The sequence below is a fragment of the Limanda limanda genome, chromosome 11, assembly GCF_963576545.1.
Source record: "Limanda limanda chromosome 11, fLimLim1.1, whole genome shotgun sequence".
Taxonomy (NCBI): Eukaryota; Metazoa; Chordata; class Actinopteri; order Pleuronectiformes; family Pleuronectidae; genus Limanda; species Limanda limanda.
Window position 1 is genome coordinate 9513153 of NC_083646.1, and position 11507 is coordinate 9524659.

Here is an 11507-nt window from a genome sequence, read left to right on the forward strand (position 1 = left end):
GCCATCAGATGAGACAACACTTTCACATAACTTCCAGGATGCCACTAGGTGTATTTTGGTGTTTACTTTTAATTTATTGCTGAGATTTGGATAATCAATTCTTTATTTCGAGATTAATTTGAGATTAATCTGAGCGGTTTCTAGTCCTCACACCACATTGTGTGCATGTTCATACAGCCAAACATGCAGGAATGTACAACACACACACACACACACACACACACACACACACACACACACACACACACACACACACACACACACACACACACACACACACACACACACACACACACACACACACACACACACACACACACACACAGACAATAACCCCTCAGCCGGCTCCGTGGGGATCTACCTGCAGATGCACTTAACAGCAGCTTGCTCGAGCCATTTTCTACCCTTTGAGAAAGGTTTGCACTTTCCATCTGCTCCCTCTCCTTCCCCCCATACCTCCTAGAATGTTCATTGCCCAGAAAATAATTTCTCTAGTCATTTCAGCGCCTTTGTGAGTGGCAATCAATTTCTCTTCTCTTCATGATGGTCCCGCGTGTGGGCACAGAAGTTTGACCTTCTCTAAAAGATCTATCAATTTATCCGTCCATCCTGCAACCTATCCATTAATGTTTTCATCTTCCAGGTTTTTTTTCCACCTTCTCTCTGGCTGCTGACTGTTGGGTGGCGAAGTGGCTTTGAGCTCATGTACTCATCAGGACCTAGGTAGTGTCTGTTTGTGCAATTATACCCCCAGAGTCTTAGAGCTGGACCAAAATCAGCCAGTGGAGAAAATGAGGGTCATTTTAACTGAGGAGAATATGCACTTGAGACAATGGGAAGGGAAGCCCATTTAGAGCATGGTGATGATGGTGAACCCGGGGAGGGGACGGGGTCGGGCTAAGGGTAAATGACATATCACATTACCAGCTTGGGGGGGTCACCCAATTTCTCCCAATCTGCTGCTAGCATTTCTGAAGCAGCAGAACTGTGAAAATTCCAACTATTGTTTATCTTATGGTCTGTTACAATTTCTTTCTCTCTATTTCTGCTAAGGATAAATGTAATTCGTCAGATACAATAAAATAAATTCAAAGTTTTTCAGCACTGAACAGCGGTGAACAAAATAATTGTTGACCTAACAGTACAGTATGTAACTTTGGTCACTGGGGGTCTCTCGATGAAAACAACAAACAAAATACCTAAGTGGATGTTACCGTAAAGAAGCGTTGAATCATGGGAGTTGTTGTCTTAACCGCCATTGCCAATGAAAATCTCCCTGATGCCACTAAGGTGCAAATTGTGTTCACTGGGGAGGTAATGTATTAAAGTTTGTGTCATGTTACGCAGTATAAAAATGTGATTCATTACAAGTGACCTATACATATGATGGAAGGAAAAACAGCCAACTAGCTCAGTAGCTAACTGGCTAGCAGCTTGTTTTTACTTCGTCATACTTTCGTTTGCCTCGGAAGTTATAGCAGAGATCGACAACGCAATTAAAAGGAAACCAAAACAAAATGTCCCCGTAACCTTGAGTAAAATTGTGGATACTAGGTTGGACAATATAAGTATAAGTACACAACTCATCAAAATATATCACATAGGTCAAGTCATTTTGTACTATTTTAATAAAACATTTTAGTGTATTAAAATCAAATCTCGGCATGTGACTATTGTTACTACCTGTATTTCTTCTTCTTCTTCTTCTTTTGCTGAGGACACATTTATTGCAAAGAAAATACTGATGAATGAGGAGATTCACGTCATCCACGAGCACCTATTAATGTTGCCTGAAAGGGTGCACCTTGTTCTCTATGGCAGTCCCACTGGGAGAGAGCTGGGTCCAGGATCCCTGAGAGGGGTCATGACCCTAGCAAGTAAAACCAGGTTGCGAAATAGTGATAACTGCCTCCTCTCTTCCTGTCTGGACCATTAAACCCGACAACAAGCCTCTTAGAGATGAATGATTTAGAGCATAAAAAGACGTTTGTTTTGGAGTCTGCGTTCCAAAGTGAAAAATCACATTCATTGTTTCAGTGTTTCTCTCTCGACATAATCCTTTTATTCTGATGCTGTTAAATGTGTTTTGTCTCCTTTGGATGATCAGAGAAGGGGAACTTTGGCTCTGCAGAGCTTCTCTCTGTGGGCCTATTCAGCTGCATCCTCTCCGTCTCACTGATCCCTTTCTTTCTTTTCCTCTCTCCCCCACAAACCCTTCTCTCCTCTCATCCCCACCACCTACCCCGAACCTTTCCATTCTCATCTCTCTCCCTCACTACTTTTCTCTTTCCCCTCATTCACACTGCTCTCTCTGTCCCTTCCAATCTCTCTCCTCCTCTTGCCCCCCCTCTCTCTGGCTCAGGACAGTATTATATATTCCAGTCTCATGCTTTGCATGATTTGGGCAATAGATGAAGCCATATCCCTCTGTCCTCTTTGGGCTCTCCCCTCCCTCTCTCTCTCGCCTTGTTGTTTAATGTTTCAATTTGGAGGAAGCAAACATTCAATCAGACAGATTAACTGTTTAATGCATGTCATCAGTCAAACTGTCTACGAGAGGGGGGCCCCTCGGCCTGGCGCTGCCTCTCCCCCCCTAACTGCCGCTACGTCCTTCTCACTCCCCTGCTCTCCACACGCACACTGTCTACTCTCATATAGACGGGCCCATCCGAGCTCCAGCCCAGACGCAGAGGCGTCTGTGTGCACACACACATGCACACAAGTACAAAAACACATATATTTACTCATGCACACACACACACATCCAAACACAGACATATACGTGACTGGCAAGCGTACATGCATGGAAACACACACTCATATGCATGATCATATACTCAGACAACCATGTATGAATGCAAGAAAAAGCTGCTATCCATATAAATATAGTTTAAACAAAGCAGGGAATAAGATGGGACACCCGCAGCCAAACACAAAACGTGTGTGTATGTGTTTCTGAGGTACTTGGATTACATGAGACGTTCTATGTAATTCCAATGCCACATATACTGATGTGCTAAAGGACATATCCACTGATTCACTTACGATTGTGAAGCTGCTTTACACAATTAAGTCATGCTCTCTTACCAGACAACAGACACACACACGCGCACACATATATATACACACACACACATCCCACAGGCCAGTGGATAGGGAAATCAAAGTGACACGGAGGTAGAGCAAGGGGAGTGAGAGATTAGAGGAAATGAAAAGAGTAAAGAGGAAAGAGGGAAAGAGGGAATGGGAGGCCGAGCGTGCTGCAGATGGAGTAGACTGTAAAATAGGGAGTGACGCTCACGCCGAGTTTATAAATGATACTGTATGAATACAAGATGAGGATGTACACGATGACAGCCTACTTTCTGACAACCCATAATATGACTAGGGAGGTCACATGTTACCTGAGTGTGCAGAATGAAATGTATGATATATCTATATCTTTATCAAGATGCATCATTATGATTCTAAAACATGCTCTTTGGATTCTTCTTGTTCTTAGTAACGTCCTTAAGACTGACCTTTTCTCTTCGATAGAACATTATCACCTTTTGTTTCTACTATTTATTTGCAGATTAAATGAGAATATGATCAGGTGGCAGTTCATCAGGTAAAAACTAATTCGATCTAGTATTTCAGTTCTAAATAAAACCTGACTTCATGATACTTTTACTAAAACTGTTCTAGAGGTGTTGATTCAACTGTATGATGATGTTGGAGGAAGTAATTTGTGGTGCTGTGGAACTGATTGCATTATACAGAGAGGTGGTTCTATTATTTAGCCTTCTCTCATTGATATAAACAGGATGGATAAAATAAAATTCAGTTGGGTATATCTAATTATGTGCTAAGTATATGTACATGCATAGCTAATCCATGATCCTGAATTGAAAAACAGATCTTATAATATCTGTATGTATACAAATGATTAAGGACTCTGAAACCTTAAACAAAAGACCTTAAGTCACTTATATGTATTCAGTCATAAAATTTACTCTACTCCATTTAATAATTTCAGAGATCAGAATAAACCTTAACGCTAACCTCAAAAATATAGTTATGCACAATAGTTTGATCAGTTAAAGTTGATATCACCAGCTACGGGTCATTTGATTAGTAACAAATTATTTTAAAAACAAAAAGACATATTTGCATATTAAACTGGTTAAAATTTGTTTTTTAATCACTTTTCATTTCTTCACAATTGCATCATGTTATAATCCTTTGTTTTATTTTCTAAGGTGAAGACCAAATATATCAAAATATCAACTTTAATTTTTATTGGTACTTGTTTGATTTGACAAACATATGCCCAACATAATTGCTGAGTTTGCAGTTAATGTTGTCACTACCGCATCTTACGGTGCTGTGATGTTATATTTGTACCTGTATTGATTTCTGCTTGTGATTTTATTGGTATTTAGAGCAACTTGCCAAAAGACTGCAGATGAAATTTTGCTGGCTGGCTAACACCGGCGCTTTTACAGAAATGTTGATTAATGTGTATTGTCCACACTCACACACTGCATTAAGGGCAAACATCAAAATACTGCGCTTCACACAACCTAAAGATTGGAAGTAAGAGATATTAGCTAAATCTTCAAGGTTAAGTTTGATGATGTTTCTTAATATATAGGATATATAAACATATATATATATATTCTTTTAATTAAAGCTTTACATGCCAGAAAGTGAGACGCTGTAGCAAAGTGTAATAGCCTTACATAGGGCTGCTACTGGGCTGCTGACCAGCTGTTTCGCCACACCACCTTCCTCCATCATTTTCTTCTCCATCCCTCTTTGTTTTACTCTCCCTCTCATTCATTTTTATTTTATCTCCCGGTGCCGTGGAGCATCTCGTGTGTCTCCCTCTCTCCCCCACTCTCTGACCACAGCACAGAGGGTGGCCAAACCTGGTAAGTATTGACAGGGAGCTCCAGTGACACGGAGCGAGCCAGTCAATGCCCAGACACCCAGGGCAGGGGGTCAATGACAAAAAGGTAGGCCGCCTGGAAAGAGGGAGCTCTAGGAGGGAGAGAGAAGAAGATAGAGACGGAGGAAAGAGGTTGATAGATGGGGAGGCGCGGGAGATATGCGGCGAGATAATACAACTTTGAAGCAAGACAAATACAAGGTGAAAGAAAGATATACACAGAGGGACCTGCCAGATAGAGGAACAAAGAGAAAAGGGAACAAGAAAAAACAAATGATTAAAAAGGTAGCCTATGTTTTACAGATTGGAATAAGACAGTATTTAATGATAAGTGTAATTTAAAAGATATGAGAGACAGAGAGATCAAGCTAATGTTAGTACATAAATAGATAAAGAGTTCAGTTGACTGGACACCGGAGAAGGCAACATGAAGTTCAAGAGGAACTGTGATGCCGTGAGAACAAGTGAGATTGACTTGAACGTTCCTCAGAGACACCGGATGGGACGAGTGAGATAGGACACTGGACTAGGATTAACAGACCTGTACTTGCAAGTGCACACACACACACACACACACACACAAAGCGTGTTTGTGTATTGACACAGAGAGTGTCAGTATGTATTGAACGGCGGGCAGTAAGTGAGCCCTCCTCTGCCGCCCATCCCCTCCTCCAGCTCTCCTTCTCTCTATCGGATATCAGTCCCTTCTCTTCTAATCATTTCCTTCCTTTTGGCCCTCTCTTCTTTCTAATGCAATTATCCCTCGTTCCTCCTTTCCTTCCTCCTTCATTCGCTGCACTTCTGTTTCAAGCACTGCCACCCTTCTCCTCCTGGTGGTACATTTATATTTTACCTTAAACCTTTATCCTCTCATCTCCCTTCTTTTTTTCCCTTTATCTCTCTAGTCATGTTCGGGCTAACAACATTGTGTCTACCATTGTCAGTTGTACTTATTGTTCCTTCTTGTTTGCACTTACCTGACGCTCTCCTTTGTTTTGATCTCTGGTGATCAGTCTCCCGTATCCTCAGTGTGTGACAAAAAGGTTCTCATTAATCAATATCACTCTGCAAATGTGATAACATTCTTCTCCGAGCCTCTGCAATATGGCGAAAAGAAACAGATACAACTTGTGAACACAGGGGCTTGGAACAATAACCACCGTGTTGTAACCGAAGATTTTTACAGGGGAGAGGTTGGTATTTTTTTTTAAATGTTTACAAGCTATTTCCTTAATGGTGACTTTTGTTCACAGATGCACCTGCTTTGTTAGTTGCCTCCTGTTACTTTGAAATGTCACAGATCAAAGCGATAATTGCCAGACACAGTTTTCTAGCTGCTAATTGGCATTGTATCTCACACGATTCACCTCTATAATAGTGTTTGTAATTGTGAATTTAGTTATATAAAGGGAAAGTTCTGTTTGAATAAATAGTTCACATGATTTTGTCTAAACTATGTTGTTTGAAAGCTCAGAGAAAAGTCAAACCTGCAGGAAAATTTATTTAATTTACCATTTGTATTAATAAATTCAGGTGGTATTTAAAGTTTTTAATCTCTGTGTGTGGATTTTTATTTGAATTTCAATACAGTAAACAGCATTTCCTACAATAGGAAAATCCACTCATTTCATTTTCTAAAGTCCTGTTCCCATGTGAGTAGAGACCTCTCTCACCGTGGCCTTGGGCTACAATCGTGTTAACATGTTTCATTCACTGTGAAGTCTCTGCAGGTTCCTTTGGTCTCAGGTGATGCATCTCCAGGCCCCATCGTATCACCTTTGCAGGCGTATGAGGTAACACCCCCCCAAAAAATGTGGGAGCAAGTGGAGATCTCATCATTTATCTGGATCGGATTCAAATCCACCAACAGTGTCACCGTGATAGACACAGAGCTCTAGCTTTAAACCACAGAGCTCCACATTTCTCCTTTAATTTCTTTAAAATAGAATTAGAAAACTGGCCACTAGGAGAAGTTTTTCTGATTAAATGAGATTAGAACTTTAGAGAGCGAAAAGATGGGAAGATCATATCTTCTGCACAGGTTGGTATTACGCTGTTTTGTTGTAGATGCCCGGGGCGGGACTCATCAGAGAGGTGGAGATTGGTTTGTCTCTCTGCCAGTTTACCTTGACACTAACTCCCTTCTTTCCTTTCTCTCTCTATCTTTCACACGCACAACGTGAACTGTACCACAACCTGTTTCCCTGTGCCTTCATCAGTGATACATCTCTACAAAGTGAACTAATTCGACACTCTCTCCTCGAGTTATAAGGCTGGTCTTCCTTTCTGTTCTGCAACACTTCATTTCTCCTGCTAGGCGTACCACACGACAGACAGATAGAAATGCAGGCGGAGGGAGGGGGAGGGCGATATTTCACAACAAGCGTGTTGGCAGACAACCACCTTTCCTCCCAAATTTGTGAGCCTTGCATCCTGCGTGCCCTGCGCCCGGCACTCTGCCGGAAACAGATGGTTCCCGGAATGTCCTCGAGCTGCGTTCTGAAGAGCTGCTACTACCCCGAGAGGCGCGTGAAGGAGGGAGGGGCGCACGCCGTCTTCCCGACAAACTTAACTTCATCTGCCTCTCTCTCTCTGGTCTTCCTGCTTGATAAGGATACTTAATAATAATGCAGCATAATTATATTGTCAAGCAGTGGAGCTTGTCGCATTATCAAAGTGAAAAGGAACCACAGCACAGTCTAATTATGCCAGCTTAATGAGAGGTTTGGAGGTTTTAATATGTTATATCTGTAGTAAGGAGCCTCTTGGCATTAAATCCTCTGAGACTGAATCTGTGAGACAAACTTGTTGTCAGGAGACGTATGCTTGTTTCACGGGTTGTTGATATGACAAAGCCTGGAAATCGCCAAGCTAAACCGTGGTTGCTAGGCGACCCCCCCCCCATCAGCATGGGTTGTGGTTTTCTGTTAGCCGGCTAAGAACGGACGTTTATCAGGTCCCTTATTGACTCAACAAATCTAAAAATTGCTAGATTAGTGATACTTAAAGCCTACGGAGCCGAGGGAGGCCTATAAAGAAGGTCAAAGGTCATCAGAGAGCTTTTAGATTGACTAAACACAGATAGGTTGATGGGACAGATGGTTTCAGCACCACAGACAGCGAGCATGAGTCTCCACAGTGGGCCCAGCAAGTTCAGCACCATGGACAGCGACCACAGCGAACACACCATGGGACATTGGGACCTCGTAGAGATGAAAGAAGCCTGAAGTGTTATTCCACGAACATACTTGTGTGTGATGTACATACAACCCAGCTATACGTGGACAATAATACCTGTACAGTTCAGCTAAATGTTGTGGGACTGCTTTAGAAATGTTTTACCTACACAGCTATATATAATTTTACATAAAAACAACAAAGGAACTAAGTGTTTTTATTTATGTATTATGCAATTTTGAGGAATTCAGACATTTACATTTTATGATAATTTCATGATTCACTTTCAGAGACAAACATTTCCATTTTTATTAGTCCATATGTAATTTACCAACTGTAGTTCATTACTTTCCAAGTCATGGTCTTTGAAAAGTCTTAAATTTGTTTGAAAACAAAAACTAAACAGTAAATTATATGGTTGATTTAAAACATTAAAATGCTGCTTACTTGTAATACAATGAAAGCTATTGTATTCCTCGATAATACTTGTTTATTTTTTTTTTTTCTTTATAATACTCTTTTAGTGAAAGACCCAAGTGTGTTTACATCTTGGTATTGCTGTAGAAGCAAAGAATGCCAATAACAGATTTCTTTCACCACTATTACCATAACCTATATAAACGGATATGACGTGCACTATAGCCTGGAATAAAAATCTTGTACAAAAGCAGGGAAACCACTGTTAACCGTGGCCTTCATTTAAACACCCATTAACGGGCTGAAAGCATCGTTTCCAATTAGCCACTGTAATCCGCAGCTCATCCCTGTCTTTACGGCCCACTTGTCCTACACCCGATACTTTGATGCAGACTAGTCGGCACTTGACGAGCCGGTCCTTTGTTACAGAGCAGGCCGGGGCTAATCCCACTGACCCGGAGCAACCTTGACCACCCACTCCATCGGCCTCGCAGGGTTTGGTTCATCGCTGCCCCGGACACACAGCGCTTCCCGGGAGGGGGGAGAGAGAGAAGGGGGGAGACGGAGGGAGGGAGAGGGAGACAGAGAGAGGAAGAGAGAGAGAGCTCCTGATCGTTTCATCAAACCCGTCCCCGCTGCGAGAGCAAGAGCGCGCCGCCGACCTCCCACTCGTCCCAGCAGCGGGGGTAACAGGGGGAAGTCGATGGAACAGCGGCGGCACAGTCGATGATCCATAAACGGTAGCCAATGAGCAAGTGAGGGGAAATGAGGGACTTCATCTGAACTTTATGTAAACGATAGGAAGCAGTACTCGACCTGATGGGGGGAGGGGGGAAGGGGGGGGAGGGGGACACATCTGGATGTGGATGGAGATGGATGGACAGCTAAAGCGTGAAATACAACTGATCTGGGCTCTGCTGGGAGATGTTGTTGTTGTGCAAAAACTGCAAATATAAAAAATACACATTCAGAGTCCACAGCACAATAGAACACACACACACACACGCACGCACACACACTTAAAGTCAAGCAGAGAAAGAGAGACTGAGAGAAGGAGAGAAAGAAAGAAAGAGGCACCTTTCACCACCCCCTCTATCTCTCGTTTTCACCCCCCTCCACCTCCTCCTCTTTCTCTCCCTCTCCTCCAACACCCCCCCCCTCCTCCTCCTCCCCTTCTCTCTGAAAAAAAAAAACCCGGCAAGGAGGCGCGACTCGCAGGGCCGCACATAGCTGATCAATATTCGATTTAGTTGCTAATTTAGGGCCTTTCTATAGCTGTCATCCCGTGATGTATGAGTCCTAACCCGAGGTCGCCGCGGAAGAAGAAGAAGAGGGAAAAAAATACGAAAAAAAAAAAAATCAAACACCAGTCAACTTTTCACTTAACAATAGAGAGACTTGAATATTATTTATGGGCGAAAGACCCACTTTATGGGTGAATTGCTCCCATCGCTGGTGGGATGATGAAGCGCCTTGTAAGTACACGCCACACACGTGCACGCGCCCTGACACCGGCGTGAACAGACATGCAGGAACGTGGGGGGGGGGGGGGGGGGGGGGGAAGACATGGAAACACTGCTTTTTTTAAAAAGCGGCACAAGGCCGTGAGAAGAGGGGAAATATTCATATCAGCGTGCGTCAATATCCCGGAGTTCAACGTGCAATCTGAACGTACATGTTGATTAATGGTCTGTGGTAGAGAGACACCCCCCCCCCCTCACACACACACGCGCACACACACGCACACAAATACAAACCTCCTACCTTTGCACAGGCCACGGACGTTATCGTGCACAACACACAAGTTTGGAATGACACAAAAGAAGATATCCTATTTGTCTTGTGGACTATAATGTTGTGTAGTGTGCACACAATTGTTTTTGCACATTGCTTTACGCACGCACGTGCAAGCACGCACATACACAGGTCCTCCACCGTCACCACACACCACGGACGTTCACGTGCACGCAGGCCAGTTTGGAACGACAAAAGAAAGATTTCCGATTTGTCATGTGGACTAATATTAAGTAATGTGCATCTAAGATTTTGCCCACTTTACGTACACGCACGTACACGCACGTTCACGCACCTCCTCCGGCTTCACCACTCTAGCACACGCACGAGCACACGCACACACATAGGCGAGTTTGGAATAACACAAAAGATTATAACAGTATATATTGTGCATCTAAGTTTTGCACATTGTCTTACGCACACGAGCGCGCGCACACGCACGCACATCTGCACCATCACACTTGCACACCCACGAGCCACGGACGTTCACGTGCACGCAGGCAAGTTTGGAATGACACAAAATAAGATATCCCATGTGTCATGCGGACTAACATTGTGTATTGTGCATTGCTTTTGCACACTGCTTTACGCACACACACACTTACACACACACACACTTACACACACACACACACCCATCAAATCCGAACGCGTCTGCTTTATTTTGCCACTTAATGTCTTCCCGATCGATCACTGTTCTAAGGATGTTATCAATAATTTGAGAGCTTGATTAACTTCAACGTTTCCATAACAGTCGTACCACCGCGCTCATCCTCTCTCGAATTTTTAATTAACGCTTGCTTAATTAGTTCGAGATCGTTTAGGAGTGAGATACTTTGTTTTAGACGGAGGGGGCAGGAAATTAACATAAAATCTCTGCTGATAAATTGATATATTATCAGGAAAGAAATGTTGTAGGGATTTCTAGGCGGAACGAGTCATAAACACACATCCATCAGAAGAAGACAGCTTGAGACAATGTATAATTCTTTGGCAGGATTATTTAATTATTTAATGACTCCACTGTTGTAATTTCTTCAAATAATGAGCGCGCACATTCTCTCTGCTTGTATCATTCATAGACAAAGAGACAGATTTATTACATGCAGCATAAACAGGAAACCAATTTCCTCAGGTGACAAAGTATTGTAAGCCTCATAGTGGCTGCATGCACTGGGAGCAGCAG